Genomic DNA, 19352 nt, shown 5'->3' on the forward strand with positions numbered 1-19352 from the left:
CGTTTTTCTCCATCTTTGCCTCTTTTGTTCATGCCCTAACCTTTAGACTTTATAGACCAGTGGCAAACGTGCTACTTTTCTGTGAGCAGATAGGCCCGCGTAGTCTATGCAGCCGTATGTTTTGGTGTAGAACTTTACAAAGTTGTTAGTCATAGGGTTGGCAGCGAGACGCCTTACTTACAGAAGCAGACAAGTCCGCGTAACCACTAGTCTGTTAACCTTGGCTTTCTCCAATTTTGTAGGTTGCGTAGCAATTATCACAACACTTTAGGAATTGGTGTAGGTTGTTCTGCGCTTGGTAGAGGTGAAGCTTATCGACTACGTAGCATGTCGGCAATGGATAAAGCTCCGTATCTTATTTAACCTTTCACAAGAATGTGCGGTTGTATAAGTTTAGCGCAGCTGTACTGCTTGAAGGGTAAGCCGTAGGCAGTTTTCCAAAAACTGTAAGTTACCTTAGTGCACTCGGTAGTAGCTTTATGGTTCCAGGGCAGCTGTCTATAGAACGTACTGCGTTATGTGCCCCATCTGTTTCTAGGGCCCGATTCCACACAGATTAGGCCAAGAGACCCAAAATCCTTCAGTTAGCTAAGCCTTGAAAGAGACCATTGTGGCTACTTCTAGGAATCCCGGTGCAAGCCATCGTGTATCTAGTTATACTAAGGCAACCCGGCTCATCCACTTCTGGATATTTGGAGTGTGGAGTTTATCCTCTTGCTTTCGAGAGTAGACTGTGTGGGTGTCGGGGAATTGGTTTACCCTATCGCATTGGAGAACATGGTTGGTCCTTCGGTGGGTGCAATTCCTGTGATGAGTTTATAAGAAAGGCACGGTCTTTTTTTGAAGTGCAGAAGTGATAAGTTGTTGTAGACATGTAATCGAGCCAAGTTGTAAATTACTTTTGAATTCCTCATTGAAAAACAAGTGAAATGAATGAAAACTTAGCTGTAAAGTAGAGATTGCATAACAACTGGATAATCTTCGGCTTGCGAGGTGGTGCCCGTTGAGCTGCTTGAGTTCTCCTGGCTTTGATGTAGTGGGAAGTCATGCATGGTACTTCATCAGATTGTAGGCGTTCCACTGGTTTTTGATCTCTTTGTCGTTTATGGTGGCGAGGGTGTAATTACCCTTGCCGCCTACTCTGTTGACCTTGTACGGACCTTCTCAGATGAGATCCATCTTTTTGGAGCCTTCTCTGTGGGCAGTGATGAAGGCTTTTCTTATGACTAGATCTCTGTGTTGGAACTGCTGGATCTTGGCCCTTTTGTTGTAGCTGGAAATGAGTTGTTGCTAGTAGGCTACGATGCAGGTGATGGTCTGCTCATAATTTTCCTCTACCAGATCTAAGCTTGTGGTCATCTCTTTATTGTTCTACTCAATGCTTGGCAGTAGAGTGTTGATACTTAGCACGATCATTGGGTAGAATGATTGCTTCTGAACTAAATGCCAAAGAGAAAAGAGTGTCACCGGTTGCTCGTCTTTTGGTGGTGCGATATGCCCATAGACATCTAGGGAGTTCGTCTGGACATTTTCCTTTCTTGTCGGAGAGATTTCTTGAGGCAGTCGAGGATCATCTTGTTTGATACTTTGGCCTGCCCATTACCTTGAGGATATCTTGGCATGGACATGTGCTGCTTGATGCCATATTTTTTTAATAACTTTGCCAAATCTTTGCCCACGAATTACGGGCCATTATCAATGATGATGAATTGAGGGATACCAAATCGGCAAATGATGTTCCTCCATATGAAGCGTTCTATGTTCGTCTGAAATGTGGTTGTCAAGGGATCTACTTTTACCCATTTGGTGAAGTAATAGGTTGCCATGATCATCATGCCTTTGCCCCCAATAGTAGGCCATTAGCTTTACTAGGTTGATTGCCCACTGCATGAATAGCCAAAGACTCGTTTACGGGTGTAGTTCGCTGGCGGACAGTGTTAGTACTGGCTTGTAGCATTGGCAGCGGTCACACTTTTGTATTAACTCCTTAGCGTCTTGATGCATGGTAGGTCAACAGTAGCATGCGTTAAGAGCTTTCTAAAAAGGATCGACCTCCGGGGTGATTTCCACAAATGTTTTCGTGGATTGAACTTAGAACTTTTAGGTCGTCGGGAGGCACTCGGCAACGGAGATGTGGTCGGGTGTATAAAATTCGAACGAGAATGCCGTTCCACATGTAGTAGCGTGCTGCCTTTATTTGGAATTTTCTAGACTCAAATCTTTCAGTAAGTGTGCCATTGACCATGTAGTCTATAATAGAACTTTTCCAGTTGGGAGTTATACTAACTTGTGACACTTCGTCTGTTGGCTCTTCCTCTATGCTCGGATGTCTAGGTACTATACCGGAATAGAGCGTTTGAGTTAGTGGTCGAGGATGGAGCCTAAGTTGGCTAGCGTGTCTGCGTGAGCGTTGTCGACCTGCGGAACTTTAGTGAGAATGTAAGTCTGAAATGCTTCAAGTTGCTTGTATACTTTTTATAGGTATTGCACCATCCTTGGATGTTTTGTCGTGTACTCCCCAGTAGTCTGGCGGGAATCGGAATGAATTGCAAGCTTTTTCACCGCCAAGTCTTTTGCCATTCAGAAGCCTGCTATGAGGGCCTCATACTCTACTTCGCTGTTGGATGCTTTGAAACCTAGAATGATCGCCTGCTCGAGTATTGAACCGTTTGGGGTGACATTGACCACACCTGCTCCCGAGCCTTTATAGTTGGATGCACCATCGACATGTAAATGCCAAAAGTCTCCGTTGGGAAGAGCAGGCATGGCTAAGGTATGTTTAGCTGCTTACGGGGCATCATTGGGTCTCTTTGTTGCATCACTTAGGCTAGGCGTGAATTCTGATATGAAGTTCACCAAGGCTTAGGTCTTTATGCGGGGTCAGAAAACTAAACCGTATTGGCCAAGTTCCAATGCCCACTTCATCACTCGTAGAGAAGCGTCCGGACCATGTAGGATTGATCATAGAGGATATTGAGTCATGACGATGACTATATGAGTTTGAAACTATGGTCTGAGCTTCCAAGCCGCAACATTTAGCGCCAAAATTAATTTTTTGATCTTTGGGTATCTAGTTTCCACATCGAGAAGAGCTTTAGAGGTGTAGAATATCGGCAGTTGGCCCCCAACTCTTTTTATATGAGGGCAGAGCTCACTGCTACTTCTAAGACTGCCAAGTAGATGTACAAGTCCTCTATTGTTTTCGGCTTTGATAGTAAGGGAGGTGATATAAGATACTTTTTCAGGTCTTGGAAAGCTTTTTCGCATTCTTCATCCCATTTGTCTTGATGTGCCCTCTTGATGGCCTTGAAAAAAGGTTTGCATCAATTGGTGGATCGCGAAAGAAAACGGTTGATGGCGGCTGCTCGTCCGGTCAAGCTTTGGATTTCCTTCAAGGTAGTTGGAGATTTCATCTCTAGGATCGCTCAGATTTGCTTAGGATGTACCTTGATTCCTCGTTGGGTTACTAGGTACCCTAAGAATCTGCCTAAAGATACTCCAAATGTGCATTTGGTGGGATTGAGCTTCATCTTGTACTTTATAAGGATGTTGAAAGTTTTCGCCAGGTTGCCGATGTGGTCTGACCGCTACTTGTCTTTCACCATGATGTCGTCGACGTAGATCTCCATAGTTTCTCCAATTTGCTTCTTAAAGATCATGCTTACTAACCTTTGGTAAGTAGCTCCCATGTTGTTGAGCCCAATGGGCATCACCTTATAGCAGTAGGTGCCTCGTTCAATCATAAACTCGGTTTTCTCTTTATCGGGCTCGTACATGGCCATTGGGTTGTAGCCGGAGTAGACGTCAAAGAAACTGAGCAGTTGGTTCCTAGAAGTTTAATCTACTAATAGATCAATTTAGGGAAGTGGATAAGGATCCTTTGGGCATGCTTTGTTGAGGTCGGTGTAGTCTATGGAAACCCTCCATTTGCCCTTCTCTTTCTTCTTTACTAGCATGACGTTGGTAAGCCATGCTAAGTGCACTCGTTCGGGTGCAAAATGCCTTCTTTTTTGGATCACAGGTTTGGCAACAGGGTCAACGTGTAGCTTGTGGCAAGCTATCTCGAAATCGATGCCGGGCATGTCGGAAGGTGACCACACAAAGATATCACGATTTTCCCTAAGGAAAGTCGTAAGTTCTTCCTTCTCGGCTGGGTTTAGATATGAACCGATTCTAGCCGTCTTTTCCGGCTGCTAGGGAACAAGAATGATGTCATTAGCATCCTCTTCGGGTTTCTATCCTATCTCGTCTGCTTGGGCACTAACTTCTTAATTCGTTTGTTGTTATTGCTATTGGGTAGCTTCTTCATCCTTTCAGACCTCGGTAGCATCTATAAGGGTAAATGTCTTCTTATTTGATTTCTTCAATACTTGCACGGTGCATCGTTGAGGTGTGGCCTAGTCAGAATTGATTTCTCCGACTCCTCATTCGGGGATGCAGAATCAAATTTTTTGATACTTGACTGAAGTGACGGCATCCAGCTTGATCAACCAAGGTCTCTCAAGAATCCCATTATAGGGAGATGGGTCATTTACGATCGTAAACGTTTGCTTGAGACAACTGGCGGTGTTTTCACGTCAAGTGTGATATGGCCGATGACAGTCAAGGTGTGCCCATTGAATCCGGTGAGTACCTCCGCTTGGTCTATGATTGTGATTTCCAGGCCCATCTTCTGAATCACCAAGAACTGAAGTAAGTTAACCGCACTTCCGTTGTCAACTATCATTTTGTCGACTATAACTTGGGCTAGTTACACATATACTACTAGTGTGTCATCGTGTGAGAAGTAGACGTCTTATGCATCTTGCTTGGTGAAGCCAACAATGGGTCTAAGTTGGGTGTCGACTGCTTGGACCTATGAGAATAGTAGAGCCTGTTGGTTCTTTCTCTTTTTGGAGTTGTTGGTGGCCCCCAATTGCTCAGATTCGATGAAGATGTGATTGATCCGAATCGTCTTGGTTGACGGCTCTTCATCATTGTCGACATTCCTTCTAAGCTGCACAGCTGGCTTGTCCAAATATCTGTCGACCTTGTTTTCTTTCATGCGCTTCTCTAGGTAGTTCTTCCAAGTGTAACAATCGTCGGTTGTATGACCGGGACCTCAGTGGAATGCGCAGTATTTGGTGTGATCCAACTTGGAAGTATCTTCTTTTGATTGTTTAGACAACTTGAACCATGGCTTATTCTTGATGTCGCGAAGGATTTGGTGGATCGGGATTGAGAACTTAGAGTAGTTCTTGGTCGTGGGTCGATCCCTATGCTTGGCATTCTGCCTGTTTGTACCGGACTGCTTCCCGTCCTTCTTCTTTTGAGCCACTGCCGACTCTTTCCAAGGATGCTCAAGCGCCTTGTCTGCTTATCGAGCCTCGTCCCAAAGTGCATGCTTTTTTGCCAGAGCGAAAGAGTCTGCCAGGTTATATCTTCTTTCATGATCAATTTTCTAAACAGTAAATGGTCTGCTGGGAGTCATTTTTGGAAGGCTGCACTTGCTATCGAGTCATCACATTCAACTATCTTCACCTTCTCTGCTTTGAACCTCTTCACCTAGTCGCGGAGCGACTCATTTGGATTCTTCTTCACATTGAACAAATGGTCGGACTTTTTCTTAATCGAGCGGTATGATGAGTAGTCTTTGGTGAAAACCAAGGAAAGATTATCAAAACTCCGGATAGATCGTGGTGGCAAGGTGTGAAACTAATCTTGTTCCGATAAAGGACTTTTTCTTGCACATAAGGGCATCTTTGTTCCAATAAAGGACCATCGTGCTTCGGTAGTGCTTCAAGTGCCTCTCCGAATCTCCATCTCCTTTGAAAAATGTGAAATGTGGCATGCTAAACTTGAGTGGAGGCTCTGTCTACTCAATCCCGTCCGTGGAAGGTGACTTGTTTATATTGGTCATGTTTCATCATAATGCTTCATCGGCGACTTTGTTGCATTGGAAATCATGCAATCGTTCATTTAAGAGATTTTCTACCTCTTCCTGAATCTGCATTTGTTGAGGTAGCTAAGCTCTCGGCTGCCCCCGATCTTGACCTGCTGGTCTAGGCTGCTCTTCTACGTGTACGACTCATCTACATTGCGGCTGCAATGCATGTGGTTCATTCATAGCAAGCGAGGGAATTCTTCTCAAGCTGCTGGTTGAGCTTGAGCCGGACTGAGTGATTGTTTCTCCTCGTCCTTCATGCTGCCTACTCCGATGTGAGGTGAATGATGCTCATTGCAGGGCTAGCCACGAATGAACACTTCGCTTGGAAGGTTGCTCATGTTGACTTTCGGAGTGTGGCCACAATCGTGAATGTATGCTCATTTGTGGGCCTAGTTGAGAGTGCACACTTATCCACGTGCTGAGACAGGAGTATAAACTATCTCGGGGGCCTAATCGGGAGTGTATGTTGGTCGAGTGGCGGCTTGCCGGGATACTACTGGAGAGGTTCTTCGTTTACCCTTGTCCTACTTCGGGACACCTCGTATGGGGCACGTTGGATTTTTGCACGCTACAAGAGCTGATTCACCAAAGCCGTCTACTGTGTAAGGGTGCTTGTCAACTCTATGACTTGTCGAGACAAGTGTTGTTCGACATTTGGATTGGAAAAGTTTGGAAGAAATGTATCTACTTGAGCAGTGGAAGTGTGGTAGACTCCGGGCACGAGATTTGAGTTGGGAAATGTCAAATCCGCAGAGAAATATGGTAAAAATGCTTATGGTTCAATCGTAAGCCCATAAATTTGAAGTTGGGACTGTTGAACTAATCTTGGACCGATTTAGGCTACTTGGAAGGCCACAGGAGCAAGTTGGGTGGCGGGTGTAGGCTTGGGCTCGGCTTGGCAACACGTTGGTCTCGCATTGGGTTTTGGCACACGGGCTGGCTTGGCTAGGGCTTAGGCCTTTGATTGAAGTGGCATGGCTTAGGCTGTGGCCTTGGCACCATGGGTTTTGCCGAGGGTGGCCACGGTGGTGCCCAGTGAGAGTGGTGTCACTCCACTCATCATTATGTTGAGCGTTATAGATCGTCGTGATCCTAATTCTTAACGTTGGAATTTCCATTTGTCGAGGTTTCTGAATCCATTGCCATTGTACTTTTCTTTTACGTTTTATCAAATAATTTTTAGAAATAAAAATTCAAAGAATAAGAACGTACGAAAAATCTACAAATGAACAAGAAAAAGAAAAACCTTAGATGCGAAAGTCTTCTATGAGTGTGTGACTTAACTTTCAATGAAAGCACCAATTTGTGGATGCAAATTTCTTCCTTCTTGTTCTTGGACGAAAATGCACCTGCAAAAATAATTAACACATTAGGTCAAAGCAAAGAGCCTCAAGCGCCCACGGTGAATTGGGGGGGGGGCTTTGGCCAAAGAACCTCCGATGTCAAAGTTAGAATTTTGAGGGAAATGTGTTTGTAGAATTTAGAGAATTTTGCAAGAGGATTCAACTTAGGTTTTTGGAGAAATTGAGTGGTATATATAGGGGTGTGGCCGGCCCCCTTTGGAGAGGTGGGAACCGGCTACATTTAGTGGTTTTAGGGTGTAATTGCAAGATATTATGTCACCATAATATCTTGCAATCAATTAGAAAATCAATTAATTAATATAGATAATTAATCCTATTTTGAATGAATATTTGGAGGTTACCTTGTGGGGAGGATTTGATGAGGATGGATGAAATATGTTTTGAATAAATACTTATTTTAATCACTTTTGACCTTAATTTAGTGATGATTGTTCGCTGCTCACGTGTAGAAGCTTTGGTGTGCGCTTGCTAAACCCAAGTGCAGGTGTCGCGTAGCAGTATAAACTCGAAGTCTGAGTGTTGTATTCCTCAAAGAGCGTTGAAAAAGAATGCAGAATTATCAAGACTGAAATAAAGAACAATATCGAATGAGATGTAACTTATAGAAGAAAAGTTCAACAATTAAAAACACTAAAGCATCAGGGTTCCACCCACATACAACTATGCAATTTCAATATTTCGATTCCTTTTTATAACTCAACTGAGATACCAACAAGAAGTGATCTCAACCGGAAAATATAGCAATTAAGTTTTCCTCATATAAAACTTCTTGAAAAGTGATTTTCATTGCAGATATTCAAAACAAAACGCCCATTCAATTTCTTATAAAGATAATCCCAAATATAATTTGTACCTCCGGCAACAAAATATTAAGAAATTACTCCGTCGAAATCGTACCAATCTACTAATTTAGTCAATTCACTAAAAGCATGAATGTGAAACAAGACTATACGAAAAACATGATTAAACCTATGAATCATAACCAACATTCATCAATCCAAAAATAGAATAAATAAGAAATTCCGTTGAAAATCCACAATGTAAAATTGACATTAAAACTCCGAAATAGAATCGAAATAATAAAACTACATAATCGTAATATAGGTTCCCCCTAGCCTTAGCTAGGGAGATTAGTTCTCCATAAACTAAATAGAAAAAGAATAGTCTAAAATTATGAAAAAGCATGCCCCCTTTGGAAAACAATCAAATGGAGATTATATAAGCTGCTGCCACAACCAACCTCCCTTCATATTCTTCTTGAATAATGGTCATTCATCAACCCATTATTAATATGTTAATGCCAATCCCCATAACCCTTTGAATAATGGCTGTTGATAAGTCTTAATGCCATATTGAAATGGTAATGTCTGGCTGTTTCTTTTTCTTCTTCGTTGCCTTCTGCTTTCTTCATTTCTTTTCGATAATTGACTTAGAGTTAATCACCAGTTTATTGTCTTGTGCCTCACCCTTTAATTGCCTTGCAACATTCTCATAGTCTTGCACATGAACATTAATATAATAGAAAATTAAAACAAATTAGATATAAAACCTATTTGACCAGTTATACATGATAAAGCACAAATTTGATAAATTACTAGAGAAAAACATGTAACGGGTATAATCAAAGCGCATGAGACATGCACTTTTGAGCAATTATCACACCCCCCAACTAGCTTATTGCTAGTCTCTAGCAATTCAAGCAACTGAAAACATACTCTAGCACCAAACCAAAAACAAAAAGTTACATGGAAAAACCAGTTTCCCCTACATAACCCTCAAAGCATTTTATTCAAGTGTACATAAAAATCAAGAACCTTAATAAGCATAAAGCAAGCGAATCCACAATATTCTAGTATTAGCAATAATTTCTCAAATATCCTTGGAGTGTAGTGTGTGAAATAGTCATAACAAGGTGATCCTCAGCTTCTTTAAATCTCAATATGAAAACAAGTGAGTCTCTCATAGGATTTACACTCATGCACTCAATATTTCTGCGTTAATGTGTCACACTCAAGTGATCTTATAAAAACATGCCGCCATATGCTTGCTTGTCCACCAACTCGTTATCAATATCATGTGACTACTTGAATCAAAGGTCTTTATTAAGGTTGTAATGGGGCTTGTGGTTAAGGTTAAAAAGAAGAAAAAGGAATGGGAAAAAAAAGAGCCTATGAAAATTAGTAGAGCACATGATGAAAATAATGGACTGCAAAGTCACTTGAATCCTCGGTGGCTCCACCAATATCTTGAACATAATAACACCTTTCACTATTAGAGACCAAATTTCATTGTGTTGGGTCTCAGACTTCATTTCAGCAAGATTGTGTTTTTGTTTTTTTTTTCTTCTTCTTGTTTTTTTTTCTTTTTTTCTTTTTTTTTTCAAATAAATAGTATAAACAAGAGTTAGTTTAGATACCAAACACATATACTCCTTTCCTTTCAAGACTTTTCCGTTCTACAAGCTCTACAAACTTCCATAGACTGAGGTAGGATATAGTATTTAAGCTTTATGGGTAAGGAGAACATGGGTCATGAAAAAAAAAACATGCTTATTTAGGCTCAAATGGTTATCTAAGGGATAATGTATTAGGGACACTAGCTTGTTTGGCCATGGTGGATATCCTAAATGCCTTCTTCATTTTCAAGTTATCACATGAATTGAAATATGTTCGAAATGTTTAAAGCAAGTTCTAGAGATACATGTGATTGTGAGATCATACGTACAAGAATAAAAAGTGATTGATGTATAATGTTTCGATCATATAGGCTCAAAAACTCACAAGGCTACATAAGATCACTAGATTCACATATTAATCTTTAAATCATGCATTAGTTTCACATCAAGATGGCTATGTGCATTGCTTTTCCAAGAATAATCGAAAAGGGAGAGAGCTAATAAAAGAATAAAGCTTCTCAATTAAAACATGCTCACTATGTCCTTAATTACCATGTATGAAATTCAATTCAATCTGATCATTGGGTTGAGAAGCTAATAAAAATCAAATTAAAAACAGTAAGAAAAATGCAAATTTCTTTATTTTTTATTTTATTTGGACTTTTTTTTCTTTTTAAATAAAAGGGAAAAAAATTACATAAAATAAAAAATAAAATGAAAAACAACTCGACATGTTGCCAAAAGCAAGTAAAATATACTTCTACTCCCCCTAACTTAAAACTGACAATGTCCTCAATGTTAATATTCATAAGAATAATAAGCAAGAAAGACACGCAATTTAAATTGAGAAAAAGATTTAGGAAAGAATACACCTGAAGGTCTATGAAGGCTTCAAAATTCTTCCAGCAACTTGTTGGCGACACGGTAATAAAACAAATGAAACAGAAAAATAAAAGAAAATATGGGCTAGAGTAAAGAAATCAATATTGATAAAGATCCTCCAAACCAATAGTCTCATCCTGCAAGGCAATACTTTCCAAAAAGGGCTTAAGCCGCTGACCATCAACTTTAAATACATTACCATTCGTTGGATCCTTGACCTCCACAACTCCAAAAGGAAAAACTCTTTTCACGACATAAGGACTTGTCCATCTAGAACGAAGTTTACCAGGAAACAAATGCAACCTCAAATTGTACAAGAGTACTTTCATTCGTTCCTTGTAAATTTTAGAACTTTCATAGGCCTCATTCCTAATTTCTGCCAATTCATTCAATTGAAGTTTTCTATTCAAACCGGCAACATCCAAGTTAAAATTTAACATCTTAATAGCCCAGTAGGCTTTGTGTTCTAGTTCCACAAGCAAGTGACAAGGTTTCCCATAAACGAGTTTATAAGAAGACATACCAAGCGGGGTTTTAAAAGCTGTACGATAAGCCCATAACGCATCGGTTAGTCGGATAGACAAATCTTTGTGATTTGGGCTAACCGTTTTTTCTAAAATTTATTTTATCTCCCGATTGGCAAATTCAACTTGGCCACTTGTTTGAGGGTGATAAGGGGTAGCCACTTTGTGAGTAATACCATATTTTTTTCATCAGAGCTTCAAATGGTTTATTACAAAAATGTTTACCCCTATCACTGATAATAGCTCGAGGTGTTCCAAATCGGGAAAAGATATTTTCTTTTAAAAAACGCAAAACAGTTGTGTGATCATTTTTCCGACATGGAACGACCTCAACCCATTTTAAAACATAGTCAACACCTACTAAAATATATAGATATCCGAAAGAAACAGGAAACAGACCCATAAAATCAATACCCTAACAATCAAACGGCTCAATGACTAAAATTGGATTCATAGGCGTCATATTTCTACGAGTTATGGCACCCAACTTTTGACAACGATCACAAGTTCGACAGAAAGCATTAGTATCTTTGAAAAGAGTAGGCCAATCAAATCCACATTGCAAAATTTTCGCAGCAGTATTTTTAACAGAAAAATGACCACTATATGCCTCATTGTGACAAAAAGAAATTATGGCATTGATTTCATGATCAGGCACATATCTCCTAATTATTTGATCAGGGCAATATTTAAATAGATATGGATCATCCCAAAAGAAATTACGTACCTCCACTAGAAACTTCTTTTGATCTTGCGCACTCCAATGAATCTGAATTTCACCTGTAGCAAGAAAATTAACTATGTTAGCAAACCAAGGTAATTTCGAAAGAGAAAATAATTGCTCATCAGGAAAAGAATCATTAATGGGTGTTGGTTCAGAAGAATCATCAAAAACCAATATGGACAAATGATCCACCACCATATTCTCTACCCCCTTTTTGTCTTTGATGGTGATGTCAAATTATTGGAGTAAGAGAATCCATCTGATCAAACGAGCTTTTACATCATTCTTAGTAAGAAGGTATTTGAGGGCTGCATGGTCAATATAAACAATAATAGGAGAACCAACAAGATAAGCCCGAAATTTGTCCAAAGAAATCTTTTCAGTTGTTGAATAATTCATTTGAGCACTATTCAAAGTTCTACTTGCATAGTAAATGACATATGGTTTCTTATCCCTTCGTTGCCCCAACACAGCCCCAATTGCATAATCACTCGCATCACACATGATTTCAAAAGGCAAAGTCCAATCAGGTGGTTGCATGATAGGTGCATAAGTTAACGTGCCAATTAATTTATCAAAAGCAATCTGACATGCATCGGTCCATTCAAAAGCTGAATCTTTTAATAAGAGATTACACAATGGTCTAGATATCGAACTAAAATTCTTGATAAATCTCCTATAAAAGCCAGCATGACCTAAAAATGATCTAACATCTTTGATGGTCTTTGGAATAGGCAATTTAGCAATCAATTCAATTTTAGCTCTATCAACCTCAATTCCACGAGACGAAATAGTGTGGTCAAGAACAATTCCAGATGAAACCATAAAATGACGTTTTTCCCAATTCAAAACAAAGTTCTTTTCTTGGCAACGAGTTAAAACTTTTTCCAAGTTATTCAAACAATCATCAAAAGAATCACCAAACACAGATATATCATCCAAAAAAAAATTCAAGAAATTGCTCCACCATATCACTAAAAATACTAAGCATGCATCTTAGAAATGTAGCAGGAGCATTACACAATCCAAACAGCATTCTACGAAAAGCAAAAGTACTAAAAGGACATGTAAATGTAGTTTTATCTTGATCGTCAATGGCAATTTCAATTTGATAATAACCTGAATAACCATCCGAAAAGCAATAAAATGCATGCCCAGCCACTCGCTCTAAAATCTGGTTTATAAAAGGCAAAGGAAAATGATCATTTCGAGTCACAAGATTAAGTTTTCTATAGTCAATACACATACGCCAACTAGAAATGACTCTAGTAGGAACCAATTCATTTTTATCATTTTTAACTACAGTTAGACTAGACTTTTTCGGAACAACTTAAGTAGGACTCACCCACTGACTGTCAGAAATTGGGTAAATGGTACCCGCAGCCCACAATTTTAAAACCTCTATTTTGACAACTTCTTTCATGTTAGGGTTCAACCTACGCTGTGGGTCCCGAGATGGTTTAGCACCATCTTCCAAAAATATTTTGTATGTGCATACAAGAGGACTAATTCCTTTTATATCAGCAAGAGTCGATCCAATGGCAGATTTATGGGCGGTCAAAACCTTAATTAACTTACCTTCCTACGAAGATTTGAGTTCGGAAGAGATTACCACAGGGAAAGTGTCATCTGGCCCTAAAAATGCATGCTTAAGACCTGTCGGTAACGACTTGAGCTCTAATTTGGGCACCTCCACACTAGATGGTACGACTTTTGATAATGGTGGAAGCTCCTCAAGCTTAGGTCTCCATCTATTCACTTCTTGTACCTGACAAGAATCAAAGACAGTAGCAATTTCAGTTATTTTAGTATCATTTTGTGCATCATGATTCAAAAGAAAAAGTTCTAAATCATCCTCAATTTGACTCCTCTCAAACTTTCCATGCATTGCAGTTGAAATGAAATTTACAACCTCACATTCATCATCTCCATGTGGTTGCCTAAAAACATTAAAAATGTTAACCTCCATTGTCATATTTCCAAAACAAAGTTTCATTATCCCACTCCTGCAGTTAGCATCACAATCACATGTAGATAAGAAAGGACGTCCTAAAATTATAGGAATGTGATTTTTAGAGTCTAGAACATGTGTAGTATCCAACAATAAAATCAACAGGATAGTAAAACTTGTCTACTTGGACTAACACATCCTCAATAACCCCTCTCGGAGTTTTAATAGAACGATTTGCCAACTACAATTTTACCTATGTTTGATTTAATTCACCAAGACCTAGCTGCAAATACACTAAATAAGGCAGTGTGTTCACACTAGCGCCTAAGTTAAGCAAAGCACGATCAATAAAATTATTTCCAATGACACAAGACAAAGTAGGACTTCCTGGATCTTTATATTTTGGTGGAATTTTATTTTGCAATACCGCACTCACATGGGCAGCAAAAAACGCAGTTTTCTTCACATTATGCTTTCTTTTATAAGTACACAAGTCTTTCAAAAATTTAGCATAAGCGGGAACCTACTTAATAGCATCTAACAAAGGAATATTTATCTTTACTTGCTTAAAAAGCTCAGGAATATCAGAGTTATAAACAGCTTTCTTTAAGGGTTGTAAAGCTTTCGGAAAAGGTACAGGCACATGATATTCCTTGTCATTTTCAAATTCTTTGAGCTTGTCAAGTTTATCATTACTTTTAGTTTTCTCAACCTGCTCAAGTAAAGGTGTTGTATCAATTATTTTACCGTTCCTAAGAGTAATCACAGACTTAGCATGCTCAAATTCGGTATCAATTGAATTAACACCTTTAGGATTAGTGTGAGTGTTATGGTTTATGGAATTGTGTTTTGTAGTGGGTTGTGCATGTGGTTTTGTCTTCAATCGTGGTCCCCATGGTTTTGTTTTCACCTTTTTTTCTATGGTTTCAGGAAAAAAGGTGGAACTGTATTCATGGTCCCCATGGTTTTGTTTTCACCTTTTTTCCTCATGGTCCTATTAGTTCCCCATGTGCCTCCAGGATTTTATGTTGTTTTCACCTTTCTCCTTGACTTTGTAGGCATGCCCGAATTATTTAGCCTTAAAATTAACCATGGTGGGAAGTGGTTTGAAAATACATGTATGAGAGGGTTTGAGGCTTGGTGTGATTACGTAAACAAAGACTTCATGTCTTTTTTGGAGATTGATGAAATGGTTAAAGAGTTAGGATATGATGGGTTTATGTTGTATCACTATAGGATTCCTGGGATGTCTTATTAGGAGAGATTAAGGCTTATTGAACGGGACCAAGATGTGGGTGAAATGTGCAAGTATGTTCCAAGGGTTGGGGAAATAGAAATGTACCTATAACATCTAAGTCCGAAGCAAGCTACCTTGAAACATAAGCTTTTGATGAATCTAGATGAGAGTGCCATATTAAAAAAAGGTGTCATTATTGAAGATATTGAGGAATCGATGGTGGCGATTTCGATTACAAAGGGAAGTGGATCAAAATTGAAGAAGGGTAGTGCAAAAGGAGGTGCGAATGACTTAGAAAAACGGCTATGTTTTTTGAATGACATAGCCTACAATGGTGATGATGAACATGAGGTTGAAGCAACTGAGTGAGGACAAGGAAGTGGAGATGAGGCTGAAAATGGTCCTTTCAATGCAGATAATAAAGGTGATAAAGATGATGAAGGTGATGAAACTGAAGAAGGTCATGAAGCTGAAGAAGTTAATGAAGGGACCGAAGTATAAGCTAATGAAGGTAAAATTTTTGAAACATTTATTTTTACAATTTTAATTTCAGTATTCAATTATTTTTACAAAGTTTAAGTTTTTAACAAATATGCATTGTTTATGGCAGTAAATGCAGAGGATGACACTACAAATAGTGAGTTTGTGGACAGTGACTACAATTTGGAAGATGATTGTTGTGCAGTAGATGATACGGCTGTAGAAAATGTCGTTAGAGATGTTGAAAGGGGTGAAGGGGTTGGGAACCAACATCCAGAAGACATTATTGATGCAAGGGATGTAGAAGACGTTCCCTTTGATGATGAAAGACAAGACTCAGATGGCCTGCACAGTGTTGACGATTTAGGTTCAGAATGTAATCAGAATGTTATCTACCCTGAGTTTAATGAAGAAGCCGACAGGGATGATCCAAAGTTTAAAAAGGGATTGAAGTTCAAAGATACTGCACAATTGAGAGAGGCAGTGTGGTCTCACTCCATTAAGCATGGAGCACCTTTTATTAAGCTAAAAAGGAATGAGAAATGGAAGATTAGTGCAAGGTGTGAGAAAAATTGTCCATGGAGATTGTATGCTTCCAGGATGCATAATGAAGATTCAATACAAGTGAAAACCTATGTTGGGAAACATGAATGTCCAAGGATTTGGAGGGAAAATCCTAATTGCAAAGTGGCATGGCCTGTGAAGATGTATGTTGACAAGTTTAGACTCAACCCAAGCATGCCCATCACTACATTTATGAAGACAGTGAATGAGGAAAGAATGGTTGAGATCCACCTTAAGACAACCTATAGAGTGAGAGCATAATGTTTGAAAATCCTTGAGGGGAGTAACATGGATCAGTACACAAAGTTATGGGAGTACTGTGATAAGCTTAGGAGGACAAACTCAGGTAGTACAGTTCAGATGAAGGTGCTGCCCTATGATGATGCCCATGTGATATTTCAGAGGATTTATATTTATTTGGGGGCTTGCAAAAAGGGATTTAAGAATGGATGTAGGCAGCTTGTAGGGTTGGATGGTTCTCACTTAAAGGGAGTGTTCAAGGGCCAGTTCCTATGTGCAGTGGGAATAGATGCAAATAACCAAACTTGGATTATTGCATATGCTATAGTAGAGCTCGAGAACAAAGATAGTTGGGTTTGGTTTTTGGAACTGCTAGCTGCTGACTTGGGAATTGTGAACCAGCGTGCTTGGACTTTCATTTCTGACAAACAAAAGGGATTAATACCAGCTTTTGAGAATGTGCTGCCTAATTGTAATCATTGGTTATGTGTTAGACACTTATACACCAACTACAAGGCAAATGGGTTTAAAGGGAAATGATTAAATGATGCCTTGTGGAATGCTACTAAGGCAACAACCATCGCTGATTTTGGAGAGAGTATGGCTAAGGTGAATAGGCTGAATGAAAAAGCTTATAAATGGTTGGAGAAAATACCAGCCTTGCATTGGAGTAGGTCACACTTTGAGACACATACTCAATGTGACATTCTCTTAAACAACCTATGTGAGAGCTTCAATTCTTTTATCCTAAGGTCTAGGGACAAACATATTATTACCATGCTGGAAGGATATGGTTGAGAAGAGATGCAATGAGTAAGGATAAATGAGCTATCTGCCCAAAAATCCAGAAGAAGTTGGAAGAGTACAAACTAAAAAGCTCACACACACTATAACTACATGGTCTGGAGGAGAAAAAATTGAAGTGGATGAAGGCAGAAGTAATATATTTATCGTGGATTTGAATGGGTGCACTTGCTCATGCAGAAGATGGGATCTGACAGGCTTTCCTTGCATACATGGTTGCTCGGCCATCTATTATGCAAGGAGACAGCATGAGGAATTCTTTTCCTCTTGGTACAAGAAGGAGAAATACTTTGAAGCTTACGAAAACTTGATTCAACTCGTCTAAGGCATGAAATTTTGGGAGCCATCTGAAAACAAATGCATTCTTCCTCCAACTTTTAAAAGGTAGCTAGGGAGACCAAAAAAGAGGAGACTAGGGATGGTGATGAAAATGAATTCAAGTTAAGCAAGAGAGGGCAAAAAAGTGTAAAAGTGTAGTGTTTGCAAGGCCTCGGGACACAACAAGGCTAGATGCCCTACCACTCATCCTTCTCCAGCTGCTAGAAAAGGAAGAAAAAGCAAGAAAAATGAGGTATAATTTTGATATTATTTTTGTTGATTTTTCATTTCTTAAGTGAATTTGTTATTTGTGAAGTGTAGTATCTGTTAGTGCTAATGATATATGGGTTCATTACTTAGGCCTCAACATCTAAGGCATCACAACCCTCTCAGTCATCGCAACCATGCACTCAGGAAGCTCTACAACCTTCATCTCAACCAACTCAAGCCTCTCAAACCACTTCAAAGTCTACTGCAAGAGGTTAGAAAAGGAAGAGGAATGTTCCTTGATGTTGCTTTAATGCTTTAGTGTTTTGGATAGAGTTCAATTAGTTGTTAAAGTTGACCAATTAATGTTTTGGACAGATCTTTAGTGTTTTTGGAAGAACACCTTGACCCATTAGTTATGAAAGTTGTGGTCTTTTGATACTTTTGCGTGAATTGGAGGGTGTTTATTGAACTTTGTTGTGAATTAAAAGTTGTTGACAATTGAACTTTATTGGTAGTTTAAATGATGAATTTGCAGATTTAGAATTCAAAGTTTGTTTGGAATTGAATTTGCAAATTTGGAATAGAAAGTTATGGGTTTTCCCCTATTTAATTTGATTTTAATTTCAAAAAAAATTGGTGGGAAAAAATGTACGGTACATGGTCGTGGGAAAAAAATTTTGGATGCGAAATATTTTTTTCCTTCTCTAAAAAAAAAAATCCACATGGCGCCACATCAGAGACTTAACAATTTGACTAACGGATATATGAGACTGTCCCAAAATTTACACTTTAGGTATAACTCTGTGACGAAAAAAACTTGATGTACTAAATGTTGAAAACCACGAAACATGAGGGTAGTAAATAGAGATTTACCCTTAAAAATATGTACAAGTTTATATGACATTTCAAAATTTTTTCCTCTTCCCAAATTATATTATATCTTATGTACTAAAACTCAAACCGGGTGGTCACTGTGGATGACCAGTGGACGGACTCTTTTGCCCCTCGTTTTTTCCTCATTTTCCCTTTTTGTGGCCTGCTTGGCGCAGTGGAAAGACGGTTTTTCCCGTTCTTTCCACACGTCCGTCATCGTTGATATCTCGGCTTCGAGTTCAAGAGTCTTCTTCTGCGTTTAACCTTTTGTTTCTTCTGGTCCTTCTTTGATTCCTGCCTTATTCTAGCTGTGTTATTCTGCGATTGTTTGTTCTTCTTAAATATTGTGGTCTCTGCCTCCAAAAATATTGAGCGCCGACTGTCTTTAGATCATTGGGAAATAAATTTTATACAACTGAGGTGTGATTCATAACTACTGTCTTTTAGTTTTTATAATGTAATTTTGTTAGTTTGGATGAAACTGTAATAATTTTGTTTTGGGTTAGTTGTGGTCTTCAAGAGCATTGCTCCTTTTAGTGTCGTATTGAACATCACCATGATATATAGAAAGTGTGAAAAAGTAAAGAGATGGATGCAATGGTAAATTTTCTATTATGCTTTATTGTACCTTATATAAGAGCAAGTTCACTCGTTTTAGTTTTTAGGAGGGCAAGGGTAAGACAGTAATTGTCTCTAAATATTAATGGTCTTCGTTCAAGTCTATCCGTTTGAAAAGATACGGCAAGGCTAAGTGCGATTACTCTTCACAAATACATTTTTATTTTTTCAATATTTTCTTGGCCCATGCTCCACATGTTATTATTGTCTTAGATTTTTTATGAGAATTTCAACCAATTTCA

At 39.0% G+C, this 19352-nt stretch overlaps 2 pseudogenes; one reads left to right on the forward strand and one right to left on the reverse strand.

Annotated features, from left to right (window-relative positions):
- Positions 1-10665: 10665 nt before the first annotated feature.
- Positions 10666-12640, reverse strand: LOC126590454 (uncharacterized; annotated as a pseudogene).
- A 2694-nt stretch (positions 12641-15334) lies between these two features.
- On the forward strand, positions 15335-16827 carry LOC126590455 (uncharacterized; annotated as a pseudogene).
- The last annotated feature ends 2525 nt before the right edge of the window (positions 16828-19352 follow it).

The sequence above is a fragment of the Malus sylvestris genome, chromosome 11, assembly GCF_916048215.2.
Source record: "Malus sylvestris chromosome 11, drMalSylv7.2, whole genome shotgun sequence".
NCBI classification, from domain to species: domain Eukaryota; kingdom Viridiplantae; phylum Streptophyta; class Magnoliopsida; order Rosales; family Rosaceae; genus Malus; species Malus sylvestris.